The 16,403-nt window shown below is 36.7% G+C and overlaps 1 protein-coding gene across 2 annotated transcripts in view; it reads right to left on the bottom strand.

The window, feature by feature from the left end:
• The window catches only part of CTTNBP2 (cortactin binding protein 2), a 193,285-nt gene that overhangs the window by 103,273 nt on the left and 73,609 nt on the right, over positions 1 to 16,403 (bottom strand). The window lies entirely within an intron of this gene.

The following is a 16,403-nucleotide window of genomic DNA, read 5'->3' as shown; positions in this document are numbered from 1 at the left end:
TGTCCTCCAGAATGGTTGGATCAGTTCACAACTCCACCAACAATGCATTAGTGTTCCAATTTTTCCACATCTTCTCCAACATTTATGATTTTTCCTTTTCTGTCATATTAGACAATCTGATAGGTGTAAGGTGGTACGTCAGAGCTGTTTTAATTTACATTTCTCTAATCAATAGTGATTTAGAGCATTTTTATATGACTATATATAGTTTTAACTACATCTGAAAACTGCCTATTCATAACCTTTGACCATTTATTGAATGGGGAATGACTTGTATTCTTGTAAATTTGACTCAGTTTTCTATATATCTCAGAAATGAAGCTTTTATCAGACACACTGGCTGTAAAAATTGTTTCCCAGCTTTATGCATTCCAAAGTACATATTTTTAAATTGTTGCATAAAAAGCAGCATTCTTATCTGGAAACTAATTGGAAGTAGGAGGGAAGGGAGACACAAAAGCAGACAGTATACTTGTAGGACAGAGATTTTTACTACAAGTGCTAATAATCAATTTTGCCTATTTAATTTTGACACAATAGCTAATTTCCTGTATGTTTGTCTACCATAGTGCTTTGTACATATTAGACCTTTAACACAGTCTCCAATATCACTATTTCTAGAACTGTTTTCAGATGTACATCTACTTCTCTTTCTTGAAAGCTAGAAGTCACCATTTTAAGGTACTTTTTATATAGGGTCTAATTAATAGAGGCCAATTTTCTTGCTAAAGGCTGTTTAAGGAGATGATCCCTCAAAATGCACCTTAGGACAGTTTTTTAATATATTTTAACTTTTCTAAGATTCCAATGGTTAATTTGATTGTAGAGAAATGAAAGAGTCACGTAGCATGGAGCAAACATTTAAAGGAACAGCTTGGTTTCTTAAGTAGAAAGAACTATGTATTATTCATGTATTCTTTTCACTTTTTTCTAGCATTAAGGTTACAGAACAATATAAGAAAAAGACAAAGTTGGGAGACAGCAGACCAGAGCTCTAGTCTTGGTTCTAACATTAATTAGCTATACAAATCAGACAAATGAATTCACTCCTTTGGGCTTTGGTTCCCTCTTCTGTAAAATGATGAGGTTGGCCTAGATAATCAATAAAGTTTCTTCCAATTCTCAAAGCCCACAACCAGATGACTGCTAAGATCCCTTCTACCTCTGACATTCAATGATTTCAAAAACTATCATTTCATCTTTCCTAGAAATAATCAACCAGCATTCAAGTCAATCAACGCGTATTTAAGTGTCTACTATGTGTAAAGCACCCTGCTGGCACTGAGGATACCAAAATCAAAACACCATACAGTTCCTACCTCTAAGTAACTTGAATCAAGGCGTAGGGGATGGAAAAGAGGGCCCAGAGAGAACAAGTGGTAGGACATAGGGACAAATAACTAAATAAAAATAAGGAGCATAAGAGGCAAAAGCTCAAAGTGCTCTCTTTTCACAATTGTCATGAACACAATTCTTTGTTGTACTGTTCAGGTGAAATATTAGGAGGCTATCTACATTTGGTTTAGATCAAATGATTTTAGTGTTATGTTTGTATACACCTTCTGAACAATGTTTAAAAGGAATATTTTCTCCACTCATTCAATACCTGTTTCCTCATCTTAAGTCAGGGGATTTCTTTTCAATTCAGCAAGCATGAGTGATGATGACGACGATGATGAAATTGATGTTAACAACTAGCACTTACAGAGTATTTGCAAAATGCTTCATAAATATTATGTCACTCGACCCTCATAACAACCCTGAAGGCAGATGCTATTATTACTATCTTCATTTTACAGATGACGTAACCGAGGCAGAGTTTTTTTAAGTGACTTGCCATTGGTGACACAGCTAGTAATTCTGAGAACAGATCTGAACTCACGTCTTCTTTCTTCCAATGTTAGTAGTCTATCCACTAATTAGGCCAGTAGTTCATCCACTAGTCACCATATGCAAAGTGAAAGGCAGTATAGCATAACAGAAAGATAGCCACAGAAAGGTTCCACAGATCTGGGTTCAAATTCCACTTTTGCTTTCTACTGGGTGTGCAATCCTGGGAAAGTCATTTAACTTTTTTCAATGCCCAGGTAACCCACTAGGACTTTTAAGTTATGGAGAAGGTGCAGATTTGTATTGGTAGAGAGAATTATTCATCAGGCACTCTCTACACTGGTTTAATCACGGGACCAGTTTTTTTTAAATGTGCAAAGCACTTTTGGCACTGGGTATACACAAATACAAAAATGAACAACAATACTGGGATAAAGTGATGAATAAAACATGGTCAGTGTCCTCCAGGGGTATTAAAATCTAGCTGAAGGAATGAAACATATACTCTCATACAGAATGAGGCAGTACAATGTGGTATGTGAGTGACAGAGTTCAGTGCTACATTTGAGAGAGATGGTAAAAGGGATTTTAGAAGAGCTAGTTGTTTTAGTTGTTGTTGTTGTTGTTGTTGCTTAACAGCGTGCTTAACATTCCATTTTCAAAGAGCCAGAACTATCAAACTTGGTACGGATTAGTGCTAACAGCTCTGCCTCATTATAGTGTCTTCCTGTACAGTTTATGCGATTTAGCAGATGTGTCAAATATGCAGCCTTTGGACCACATGCAGCCCTCAGCACTCCTGAGTGCAATATGAACCAGATTAAAATATAATTGGGGAATATTTAACAAAATAAATAAAAACGTAATAGAACATAGATAACATTACTAAGGCAATATGTGGCATTCACGGATCCTTATGTATAGATTAAGGGCCCCCTTTTCTATTTGAGTTTGACACTACTGCTATAAAATATTCCTAAAAAAAATTATCACCACGAAGGTTACTTGGATGGAGAGAGGGAGCAATGAAAGTTATGACACTGATAGTGGGAAGCATTGGTTCTTTAAATATGCATTAAAAAAAATCTTTCCTATAGATGCAGAATGTCATTAGGAATGGGCATAATGAGACTACAGCTTAGACATATGACTGCCTGCAATGTCTGGTCAAATCAAAAGACATTTATTAAGCACCTACTTTACGTGAGGCACTGTACAAAGAACTGGAAACAAAAAGACAGGCAGAAAAAAACAGTCTTTGCTCTCAAAGAATTTATAGTTTAAGGGGGGAGACAACAAATAAACCACACAGACAACACATATACACACACATATATACAAGACAAACTGGAAATAATCTGAGAAGGAAGATACCAGCATTAAAGAGGAAGGGAGGGGAAAGGCTTTTTTTAGAAAATGGGATATTAGCTGGGATTTGAAAAAAGTCAGGAGAAAGAAATGAAAATTGCCTTTGTTATACTGTACCGTTAATGTCTCCCTGATGTATGTCTACCCACAACTACTTCTAGGTAATGGTTCTGGGTGGTTTTTGTGGTATGGGCCTTCACAAAAGAAAGAGATTTTGCAGAAGGATTTGCAAGAATAAATGTTAAGTTGGTTGGAAGGAACAAAGTGGGTGGTTGTTTCAAGAATAGCTCACAAAGCCAAAGTGGGAGAAATGAATGAAGAGGAACACTGAACACATGCTGTTGCAAAACCAAGAAAGAAAACTATGTAGGTGGATATATAGCAGTAAATGCAAAGCCAATTAATTTCAACTCAATGTGGAATACAAAGGAGAAACTATAGACAAACTAAAGAACGTGAAATGATGTGGCCATTTACAGACTAGGAAAACATGAAGAATACTCTCAAAAGTAAGTCATAACTGTAAAAGATTCTTAACAAATGCATTTTATTATTCATATGTATTTATGTTATAACTGTTGGTCTTTCCTGCAGCACAACAATTTCGCAGTTTTTTGCACAGGTACTATGGCCAATCAGGTCAGAATTAAGTATTTGCAGGCTGTGTATTGCTATTAGTGAGAAATTTCAGGGATGGAAAGAATAGATGTAGGAGAAAGGGTCAGGAGGTAGAAGAAGCTGTTCTTTCTTCATTCATATAGCACATGTCACTGTTTAGAGGTACAACCTGATGTCTCTGCTTTAATCTCAAAGGAAACCTACCAAATCCATTGGGGTTCCAATATTCAGTGTGAGAAAGTCTGATTTATAACAACAAATTGCACAAAAAAAGTCTTGAGAATGAGCTAAAAGCAATTGCAAATGTAAAAAGTGCCACAAATACTTTTGCAAAAAATGTTATTGTTACACAAGGTTTTGTGCCATGCTATTTCTCCATATAAACCTCCATGGTAATCTTTATAAGATCTTATGAGGTGAATAGTGTAAGGCAGCCGACTACAATGAATACAAATCAATATGCTATAATAAAGCATACTTATTTAAATGAGGCGGCAAAACATGCTGTATAAAGGAAAAACAAAACTGAAATCTCTGTCATGCAACTGACCTAATTATACAGAGCTATCACTGAGGAAAAGCTGTGTCTGATACAGTAAGCTATTGTTAGCTCTTTCCCTGCAGAAAAAGAATGTTTTGGCTTCTTATTTTAAAATATTGCTTTCAAGGCCGTTTACTTACTAAAGGATAAAAAAAGAGGCTAGGTATTTTTCACATATTTTGGAAAAATACATAGCCTAGCTTCAACTTCAAATTAAAGTAAGAAATCTATTAAAGAAGATAAAAAAAAGAATAGCAAAGCTTTAGGTTACTGACAAATCCCTAGGAGGTTAAGAGAGACAAAGCTCCTAGGCAATTAACAGTCTTGGTTCATTTCCAAATTAACTGCTGTACACATTTTAGCATCACACACAAAAAAATCCAAAATCGTTAACCTTCTTCTTAGGAGCCTCAACAGAAATGAGTACATGGAAGGTCATGCTTTAAAGCTAGACAGCCAAGTCCGAGTTCAAGGTAAATGTCCTGAAACTATAGCAGAGGGATTCAAACTTCAGCTAAGAAGACTCTTCATTAGTAGATGAAGAGGCCTTTACTTTCTTAGTCATTCATTTTGTTATAGGCTGCAAGGAGGGAATTAATGTACAATTATGTTTTCCTAATTCAAATATTCCAGAATAGTAAATAAACATCTTTATCTACAATTCAAATAAAAATGAAAACACATAGGTCAGGTATTTACTTTCAGGCAACAATGAGCAGGCAAATTTTTAAAGAAGACTCCTTCCTACTCCTACCCTATCAATTCTTGTCCTACAGTTCTCCTAGTTTTCCAGCTATAGTTTTATATCTCTTCTCTTTCTCTAGAAAGGATATTTCATTCTTCTTGGCTCTACATCTTCACCATCCAAAGCGGTCTTCAATTCACTGCAATTTGGCTTTGGCCCCCACTATTCTACTGAAATTTCTCTCTCCAAGGTCACCCATGACCTGTTCTCAGTCCTCATCTTCTGTGATACTCCTGTAACATTTGTCACAGATCACCTGTGCTTTTGACCTGTTCTCAGTCCTCATCTTCTGTGATACTCCTGTAACATTTGTCACAGATCACCTGTGCTTTCTACCGGTTCTCTTTTCCACTGCCTTCTGATACCTCTCTTGGTTGTCCTTCTACATGAACTGCTACTCAGCCTCCTTTGCTGTTATCCTAAATTTGCATGCCTTAATGCCCTATCAGTCTGTTCTTCTTCTTGCTACACTTTCTCCCTTGGTAATTTTATCCACTTTCAAATAAAATTTCTACACAGGTGATTCCCATACCTATGTAGGAAGCCCAGTTATTTCCATTCAGCTCAAATTCTCTATCTCTAACTCCACCAGGATGTCCTGGTATGACCTCAAACTCAGAAAGTCCCTAACCATACTTATCATCATCTCTCTTCCACCCCCAAATCTGCCTCTTCTCCTAATATGTTTGTTTCTTGAGGGCAGCATGATACTTCTAGCCATACAGATGTGAAACACTGGTATAATCTCTAATTTTTCACATCCCTTCCTGTTCAATCACACTATAACACAATGCTCTGGGCTCTCGTCATCTTTCACTTAGGCTTTCATGAGAGCATCCTATCTGGTCGCCTCACCTCTAGTCTCTTCTCTCTTCAATCTACACTTCTTTTCAATGGATTTGTAATCTCATCAGTGTAGGTATGCTTTCCACTAGTACCAAGCAAACCGCCTCTATGCATCTTTTTTTTTTATTCTTATCTATGTCTTTCAATAAATCCACCACAGAAGACCTCTCTAATCAATTTATTGAAGGCTGTCTTCGAAGGTTGTTTTTTTGCGCAGTTTTTTTTTTTTAGTATTTTACAGATATGTTGTCAATTATTTACTTTCACTACATGACTGGTCTACCTTCTTTTAATTCCTCAGAGATAACAATGTTCCACCATTGCATCCACCTAGCACCACTAGGAAGATGTCAGTGTTAAAAGATGGATTTTTAGAGCAGATAATAACTTTGGATTATTAAATGTACATACAATTTTCCACATGAAATCCAATCACATAATTTCCTCCAAAGCCAGGACCTACCTAACAGCCAAAAATGCACTAAATCAGTGAGTTGTCCATGAATCTGCATGCCATAATCTCAGTAATACGAAATCTTCCATTTCGTTTTACTGGGGCCAGAGGATAAATGAATGTATTGCTTTTGGCAACATCTATTTCTTGCCAGAATCTTGGACCAATCCCCTGGGAATCCCCTGGGAAGGCCAAGGATCATCAACATAAAAATTATTTAAAAAATTTAAAGCTCAAAAATGAAGTCATCAAAATCATGAATATTTAGTAGAACTTATATTCTAGGGCTCGATATAATCAGCCAGATATCATCTGTAAATAAGAATCTTATCACCTAGAGGAATCTTTCTTCCATTTAGAATTTGCACAGGATATCAATAAATACTAACCATTAGCAAGCACCTCTTATATACCAGGTACTGTGGTATGCATATGCGACAGTAGTCAACATCTTTGGCAAGAACGGGTTTCTCTATTTTGTGCCCTACTCAATACTGATAATCAGGGGATCTTTGAATAAAGTCATCTCTCCATTTGCTTGGCTCCAGGAATCTTGAAAAACCTTAACATATGCCTGGGAGAAAGGTATATTTATTTTTGTTGGACGAGAGAATTAAAAGCCTCATTGTCCTCTGTCCATTCAAAAACAAAATGACTTGGCAAAAAAGAAAAGAGTGGGAACTCGAATTCACTACATTTTTATTAGCTCTGTGACAGTGAAAACAATAGTTTGAGAATCTCCTCAACACACAATATTATTCTTATTAAGATTTTTATACAGATGAGAAAAAAAGCACAAGGGCAAGCAGTTATTGATACTGTCTAGGTTAAGTTACTCTTCCCATTTATGACTTTTAAAGAAATTTTTACTTCTGATTTAAAATTGTGTTGCTTCTAGAATTTGTTATATGTATATAATCTGGTCTAGCCACTTTTCCTGAACTGAATGCCATTTCTACTTACTCATATATCATACTCATAGCATCAGTTACAGAGGAAAAGAAGTACCAATTTGATGATCCCATTCTCATTAGTGATTAAAAAAAACGATATGGAAATGCTGGTAGAACTGTTTAATTTTATATCTATTTTTTGCATTTCTTCCAGTTTCATCTATAAATGTTCTCAGGATGATCTAGTTTTATTGGATTTTGTGCCAAACTACCTTAAGGCTTCTTATCTTCTCAACTACTTTCTCCATTTTGTGAAATGCTGCTGTTTGTAATCCTCAACAATCTTCTTCCTTAATTTTTTTTTAACGAGCATATACTATAAAACAGCAGTTCATAAAACAGGTCTGTCTTTCCTCTTGAGCAAGAGGTCAAGAGTTTATTGTACATGATAGTTTCTGGGCTGTTTTGATGACCTTGTGGTAATGGCTGTTTTTAGATCTGTTATACAAGTCAAAGAAATAGAAAGTATCAGAGTCAATGTCTTTAATTATATATACTTGCCATCAGTCAGGGTTAACAACTAACTCAAATAGTAAGTAGTGAGAGTTAGAGCTATAACTAAGCTAGAGTTATAACTTCCCTATAGTGTCATTTTCTTGAAAAAATATTAATGTTTTGTTTTGCACCACCATTATTTCCCAATAACATCTCCTACTACCAAAAAAAGCTCTCCGATAATACAGAGAAATAATTCAGCAAAAGAAATGAATATCATCAATCCTATATGACAGCAGATACAACATTCCACATTCTTTGCCAATCACACATCTAGAGAAGGGAAATGTTTCATCATCAGTACTCTGAAATCAAGATTAGTCATTAATCTGAGTTATGATGTCTCTTAGTGTTGTTTCCCTTTATACTGTGATGATCTCTGAGTACATAATTCTTTTGGTTTTCCTTTCTTCATTCTGCATCAGTCTCTAAGCACAAATCTCTAAGTATCTGTCCGCTGAATTTGCCACTTCAAGTTCCTGTCCAGTTCTGTTCCCACCCATTTGTATATTGCAATTTGGTTTACAAGATAAGCTACTCTTGGATTTAGATACTTTGTCTTTGTTTTTCCTTTCATATCCTTGCCAATTCTTTACTTTCTGGTATTTGATGCATAGTCCTACAGCTTCTTCCATTTGTAGTTTTTGTTCTCCAACCAAGGTACCCTGCAGTTTGTCAGTCGTGTTCCTAATGCATTATTTTGGGGAGTTTTCTCTGCTGGTAACCTTGGAATCTATCAATTTAATGTAGCCCTCTGGTTCTGACAATTTTCTTTTATGATTATCTGAACAATGCTATCTGGTTAATTTTGTTTTACCATACCTTTCAGGCAGCCTGATGATCTGCCTTGTTTTACATTTTATTTTTAAACTAAACTTTAATATATCTAGTAGTATCACTGAAATTCTGAGATGGATTTCCTCCTTTCTCTTTTTCAGGGTATTACGTTAAGTTTCTTTTTTTTTTTCCAGTTTCTGTTTTTCCAGTAAGACCTGTCATCCCATTCCTTATTCTTCTTTCAAGGGTGTGTGTGTGTGTGTGTGTGTGTGTGTGTGTGTGTGTGTGTGTGTGTGTGTGTGTGTGTGTTTTCTGCCCTTTTACCCTACACTTTCTTGTAGACCATCCATTTTATCTTCTGGAGTTCTACAAATAATTAATCTATACTTTTTCTCTTCTTCTGAAGTTTAATCCTGGGATTTTCTTAACAATTACTATTTCTTTATTTTAATTGGAATTTCCTTTTGTAAGTTCATTTCTTCAGTATCTTTTTCTCTTCTCTCTCATGTTCCAACCCCAACCCCCCTGATGAAAGTTGGAAGGCTGTAGTTGAGTCACTTTTGGGTAGCATTTCTACTAAATATTATTGATTAAGGTGCACCCCACCTGTTGTTGCTTCCAAACTTCTCTCAACTCTGAAGCTGCATGAACCACTGTTAAGAAAAGTCCTCAGAACAGAGGGCTATAGTATGGATGGTGAGCAGGAAAGTGGTAACAGCCATCGTTATGTGGAACTCCTGGCCTTCGATGTGTCATTCAGAGTGTAGACAGTGATCAAGGAGCCATCAGTAGGCAGAGAGCCCCTAGCCTTCAGAGGAAGATCTCTAGTGTAGAGCCATGAGTAGGGTGTTGACACCAGCTACAAGAAGCCCTAAGTTTTCAGTGTCAAGTTTGTGGCAGGAATGATAAGTAGAGAGCCAATAAACAGCTATGCAGCGCTCTCCCGAACCCTGGAAGTAGAGACAAATACAATGGGGAACAAGTAATGCTGCTATATCTTCTTATTCATTCATGGGAATTATAAGAGATTTTTTCCCCTATATTACTCTTTCAAATATTTTTGATTCATTTATTACCTTAAAAATACTCAAACAGATCTGTGACCTCACAAACTCAGGAGTTCCTATCAAAAAGATGCAGATGACAACCAATCCATGTCTGCCCATCCTGCACAACTTCTGTCAATGCCCTCCCAAAAGGTCACCATAGGGCTCTCCCGATGCACCTGAAGTCTTTATCACTTACTCTCAACACTATGAGAATACTAGAGGAGCACTTAGTCCAACTATCTTAGTCCACCTTCCCTCTTACCACATGACTGGTCTATCTTTTTTTTCTGTCATTCAGTGGGAAGGGAATAAACATTTACTAAGTGCCTACTACTCATTTCAATTCTTTTATGACAACCTTCATTCTTTTTCTTCAGAACTCCTCGTTGGTTGTATGCTACAGCCTTTTAACACCCACTATATATCTTTCCACTGCCCTCTATATATTGCTCATCTTTAAAATGTCAAAGGCAGTCGTATTTTAGGTCTCACTGCCATAAAATAAAACTGATAAAAATGAATATATATATACACATATGTATATATGGTTTTGCAATGCCCTGGTACTTGATACTATCAACACAATGTTATATACAAATAAGAACAGTTACAGAGCTTCACAATCCACTGGAAATCCCTCCTTGTTTTGAACTTGACACTGGATCACCACCATCTCAGTGATAAATACCCTTGATGAGTAAACATCTTTCCATTTTATGCCTCACCTGACTTACAGAAGGAGGAACAATGCACTCTTTACATTTTTGGATCCTTAGTTTCTGACACAGTGCTTTGTATAACTTAGAAAGCCAGTAAAAATAAGTTATTCCAAAATAGGACATTTTAAAATTTAAGGACATAATTGAAATGTACTATATCCAAGAAATACAAAATACGTTTCAGTGACATCAGGCGAAATGCACTGGATCTTGTCAATGTGGTTTGTGGGTTTGTTGGTTTGTTTAACCTCTGCAGACTTCAGTGGTTTGCTACAAGGCTTTGCAGAGGTTTTGAAAAGTCTAGAGTAAAATTTGTATGAATTTGCCGAACTTCACTGGACAGCACTTCTTGATACACTGCATTGTATGGTTCTTTTAAGTTCCAAGGATATATCTTATGGTAGAAGTGCCCCCTCTGCTATCTTTACTCAGTCCTAAACTAAAAGAAATTTGGCTCTGTCCCCTAAATACATTGATGTATGCCTCTGTATATGTGCAAATATAACACCAGAAGCTAACTGAAACAACGTCCTTAATATTCAGCATAATGGTTAAGTAAATTTTTTCCCTAGATGTGAAATATATTTAGAGACATTAAAGTCCTCTGAAAAGGAAAAACAGAAGAATTATTTCCATTATACTTTAATAATGGGTGAAGGAAGGAAGGGAATAAACATTGATTAAGCACCTAGTATGTGCCAGGCACCATGTTAATTATCTCATTTTATCCTCACAACAACCCTGGGAAATAGGTGCTACTATGATCCCTATTTTATAGTTTAGGAAACTGAGGACAGAGGTTAAGTGACTTCTCAGGAGACACACAGCTACTAAGTACCTAAGGCCACATTTGAAATTAGGTCTCCCTGACCTCAGGCCCAACACTTTATCCTTTACGCTTACCAAGCTGCCATGAGGAAGCATCATAGTAACACGTCAGTAATTTCTAAATAATTAAAGGAAGCACGTTTAGTATTTCTGACCTTATTACATTACTTGAAGTGATCAGGTGGCATAATAAATATTGTATTGGACTTGGAGTCAAAAAGACCCAAGTTCGAATCCTGCCTCAGACATTTAACCCATGGTAAATACTTATTTACCCATGTGTAACCCATGGCAAGTCACTTAACCTCTAAGCCTCAGTTTCCTGATTTGTAAAATGGAGATAATCTAAGTATCTACTCCATGGGATTATTCTGGGAATAAAATTCAATAATATAAGTGAAGCACCTTGTGAAATGTAAAGCACTGTTCTCAATGTTAATTAAGATTATTTCTCCTCATAAAAGGTCAATAAATACTCAGCAGCCTACCACAATGCCAAAACCTGTTTTCTTAGTCTGCAAAACAATTCAAGAGGCAGCTAAGGTATCACAGTGGATAGAGTACTACGCTTGAAATCAGGAAGAGCCATCTTTATTTGTTCCAATCTGGCCTCAGACACTTCCTAGCTGTGTGACCCTGGGCAAGTCACTTAACCCTGTTTCAGTTCTTTATCTGTAAAATGAACTGGAAAAGAAAATGGCAAATCACTCCAGTATCTCTGCCATAAAACCACAAGAGGGATCACAAAGAGTTGGACACGACTAAAGCAATGGAACAGCAACAGCAAAACAATTCAAATTTTATATACATAATAAGTTTATAGGCCACAAAGGAAACCATATCCAAAAACCCAAGCAAATGGAAAAAAAGACAAAGATATCAAAGTTTAAAAAAAAAAAAGCATAAGGACCAAGTTTTAACAAGGCCCAAAAGTAATTTCACAATCTTTTCCTTTCAAGTTTCCTTGAAGTATCCTTTCCCTTTCATTGATCTTATTAAAATTTAAAACAAAGTGCTTTCCCATTATTGTTCTTTTGTGTGTTTTTGTGCTACACTAACTTTACTCTCTGTTCTAATTAAGTGCTACTGCAGATCAATGACCTTAGAATATACGCCTAGGAATCAGAGCAAAGCCCAGAGGACTGTCACACAACTGTTAACCAAAAACTTAATTTCAGTGGGCAGAAAAGGCTACAGACTATAATAATGACAGAATCTTACGAGGAAACTATAATGTACTCATATAATGCATCATATTAATATGCTAACATAATATATGCAATATTATAACTCCAAACTTTTCCAAGCAGTCAATGACAACCTTGACTCAATGTTGGCTATGTATCTAGTATTAGACTAGACCCTCTGAAAGTGATGAAGGCATTTGAATAACTGGTCCTTATACTTGAAGGAACTTAGCCATTTAATAAGCATGAGACATCAAAAAGATCTCAGATCTACATAACAAATATTCACACATTAATAATTGTAGCCCAAAATGTGCAAGTACATAGGAGGACTAGAGATTTTCTGCCACGATCCTGTGATTAATATGAGAGTTAGTGAAGAGGGGAGGGTAGCGCATGGAGGAAGAGAATAGTATTGTACTGGTCCATAGTTGCAGACAAGAAGTGGGAGGGAGGTCATGTTTGGCATCGTGGCATAGCAGACAATACTATATACAAGGACACAGGACCTTAGGCAAGTCATTTAACTTCTGCTCATCTATAAAATGACCATTATATTACCTGCCTGAAGGGAGAGAGTGGGCTGGATGCTTTAATTAATCAAGAAAGCAAATGGAGGTCAGAAGAACGTTTTTCCTAATTGGAGGAGAAATGAGAGAGCCAGACAATCATGAGGTTAACGAGTATTTTTAGTCTGTACTTATACAGGCTGGACTGATCATTACATAGCAGTTAGAAAATATGTTTGGGATGCAAAAATATCTTTTTTTTTCCCCCTTTCCTTAAATATGAGATCAGGAAGCAAACTTCACTATTACCCACGGAGGCCTTTTACCTTATTAAAAGGTAACTGAGAGCCATGGCACAACTAGATGGTACAATGAATAGAGGGGCAGGCCTGAAGTCAGAAAGATTCATCTTCAGGAATTCAAATCTAGTTCTCTGTTTCATTTTACTTATCTGTAAAATGGGATAATCGTACCTAGAGAACCTACTTCACAGGGTGCATATAAGGCTTACATGATCCTGTGTATATACAATTGCAAGCTTTAATTTGCTATATACGTGTTAGGGAGGTGGTGGATTGTAGTAGATATAGACCCAACCTCTGAAGTCCATGTTCCAGTCTTGCCTCTGACATATGCCAGGCTGGGTTACCCCTGGGCAAGTCAAATAGTCTCTTAGTATCCCAGGAAACTCTCTTTAATATTTTAAGCTGCAGAGAAGGTGCTGATCTGCCCTGGGAGAGGAAATTCCCCACTGCAAGACCTCTACATTAGTGAAATCTCAGGTATAGCAAAAAAATAAAAATGCCTACAAATACTACAACAACTCAGAGAAGAGAGGAAGAGGAAACTATCACCACATTTGGGCACAAAATGGTGAAAAGCTTAGGTGAGAGGTATGGAAATGAAAAGAAAAAAATTGATACCATAAGTACTTATATACTTCTAAAATCCATAACTTTATCAGTTTAGGTACTCCTTCCACCTTCTACACTTTAATATAAGGTCTTTATGAATTGTTGAGGACAAAAAAGGAATGAGCTTCTCTGAATTTAGCAAATAGGGTCCTTGGCTAGCCACTGAATATAATCTATTCCTGGGTATATACCCAGAAGTTTTTGCTAGCTCAGTAGGACTTCTTAGTAGAGCTGACATTCTGTTGACATATTCTTTAAGAGTCCATGCTGTGACTGGACAATGGAGTAGGACTTTATTGGAGTACCATAAATATTAAGGAAGAAAAATGCCAGAAATTTTGAAAATAGAAGAGGTGATGGGGGAGGGGGAAGAGGAAGACAAAAATGATAATAATTTAAGACTAGAAAGCAATAGCTGAAATAGCATATTGGGACAATAAATAAGTTAGGGAGGTGATGACTGAGGGAAGTTGAAAGGGATAGTGTCACACACACCTTCTATGGTCCCTTCTGGCTGTGATCAGTGGAGAAAATGGGAATCATCCACCATAGCTAGTAGCTAAAAGTCTTGTTGTTTGTCCTTTGTTCTCAAAGAGGACCATGACATCAGGAAAGTGATGTCATGCTACTATGCAGGCAGATGAACTACCGCCAGAAGCATATCAGGATAGAAAAGAATTCAAAACTAAATCACAGAGACTCAAAATTCATCAAATGAAAGAAGAATGAATATTTTTGAAACCAAGACATAAAAGGCTTTAAAGGAGAAAAAGGGACTAATGGTAAGAAAAGTCTTGCCAAAAGCAGAGGAGTCAATGGATTTGTCCAGGAGTAATTAATTGATAACTTTGATGAAAGGAAGGAAGGGAAGAAATGGAGTGAAAAGAAGCCATAAATGGTTGGGGTTGAGAGCAGGGAGGAAGAAGAGACATTCAAAATTGGGGATCTATCCTTTAGAGGGCTAAGTCTGAAAAAACAATGTAAGCTGATAAGGCCTGGGAAGATAAAGATAAAGTAGGGCATGAGTTCTCTCAGGTGGCAGAAGATCCATTTTTAGAGTATAGCTATTGAGTGTTCCCATGAAGGTAACGAAAGAAATATTCTGACCTGAAGCTCCTGGGAAATAAGACTAGATGATATAAGGGGATGGGAGTGGGGAAGAGAAGAAGATGAGAATACAGAGATTTAAAGCCAGAGGAATGTATGTCTCATGGTCTCCATCTTTTCCAAGAATTAGTTACCAGCTGTGAAGGAAATAACTTTAAAAGCAATTATAAAGCAGTTACGGTAAACTGCAGACTAGATAATCAATGATGGAGAAATGGTAGTGGTTCAAAGCAGTGTCTATATGAGAGCTGGGTCATGAGTATTCAGTTCAGCAAATATTAAATATCCACTATGTGCAAGACATATAGGATCTGGGGAAACAGAGATGGAAGAAGACCCCAAACCTGCCTGCCAGGAGCTTAAAAAGCAGATAAGCAGGATAAATCTTCATCTTATCATGATATATAGCAGAGAGTGATATGCACAAAAGAAAGGCTCACAAATATTTATGTGCTCCTCAGATCCCATCCAGTGATCCACCTCAGGTACTATGACCCCCACTGCTACTTGTCCCCTTTTCTCCCCATCTGAACCAGTGACCCTTCAGAGAAGACTTCTTGAGACCATTCTCAGTACTTCCTGATGTGGATAATCCCCTTAGCTTTGGTGCTCTTCCCTGGAGCTACAATGCCTAAAGGAGTAAAAACCCATCCAACCTACTTTATGTAGCTCACCCCAGACCATGCTTCACATTCCACTCACTTGACCTAAATATCTTGTCATACTCTCTGCTATTCACACATAACCTCCAAACCCTTTTTCCAATTTTTACTTTGAATGGTAATAGAATAAATACTATCATTGCTTCTGAAAAGGGAAAGACATTTGACTACTTTATGTCTTTACTCACCATCTGTATAACTCCCCAGACTGAAACACCTTTCTTTATCACCATTTCCTTATTAGACTTCATTAAAATACACATGTTATCGGGACAGAGATTGCTTCATTTTTGTATTTATATGCCACCCCCCTCCCCACAGAACCTAGCACAGTGTTTGGTGTGTTATAGGTACTTAATAATTGCTTTTTATTCATTCATTCATATATTGTAATTCATAGGAGTAATCATTCATTCTGCCGCATATCATGATGAGAAAGCATGTTTCTTGGATTTGTCCTCTAACATACCACGGACAGGAATAGAAGCAGCAAATGGAAGAGGGGGAAGGATCCAGGACTGAAAACTAGGATAGAAGGTGGGTGGTAAGTCCAGGAGCCCAGCTAGGTATTATGATGCTGAGTTATTTCAGTCAGAAAGGCAGGGCAAAGAAAGTAGTAAGAAGCAGAACTGCAACTCAGAATATAACTACTTCAGCAGTTACATAATTTCTGTATAAAAAAGGCATTTCATTAAATTTGAATTTGCAAAAATGTCTCCAGGATTTCTATTTCACTTATCATTTATCTAAAAATACATACTGCTTGCTTTCAGTTTTAGTTACCTCAGGGAACAGCCTAGG

This window comes from Phascolarctos cinereus, unplaced genomic scaffold, assembly GCF_003287225.1.
Source record: "Phascolarctos cinereus isolate Bilbo 61053 unplaced genomic scaffold, phaCin_HiC Scaffold_1;HRSCAF=81, whole genome shotgun sequence".
Lineage (NCBI taxonomy): Eukaryota > Metazoa > Chordata > Mammalia > Diprotodontia > Phascolarctidae > Phascolarctos > Phascolarctos cinereus.
Note: the sequence above shows the minus strand (reverse complement) of the source record. Positions and strands in the feature narration are given on the sequence as shown.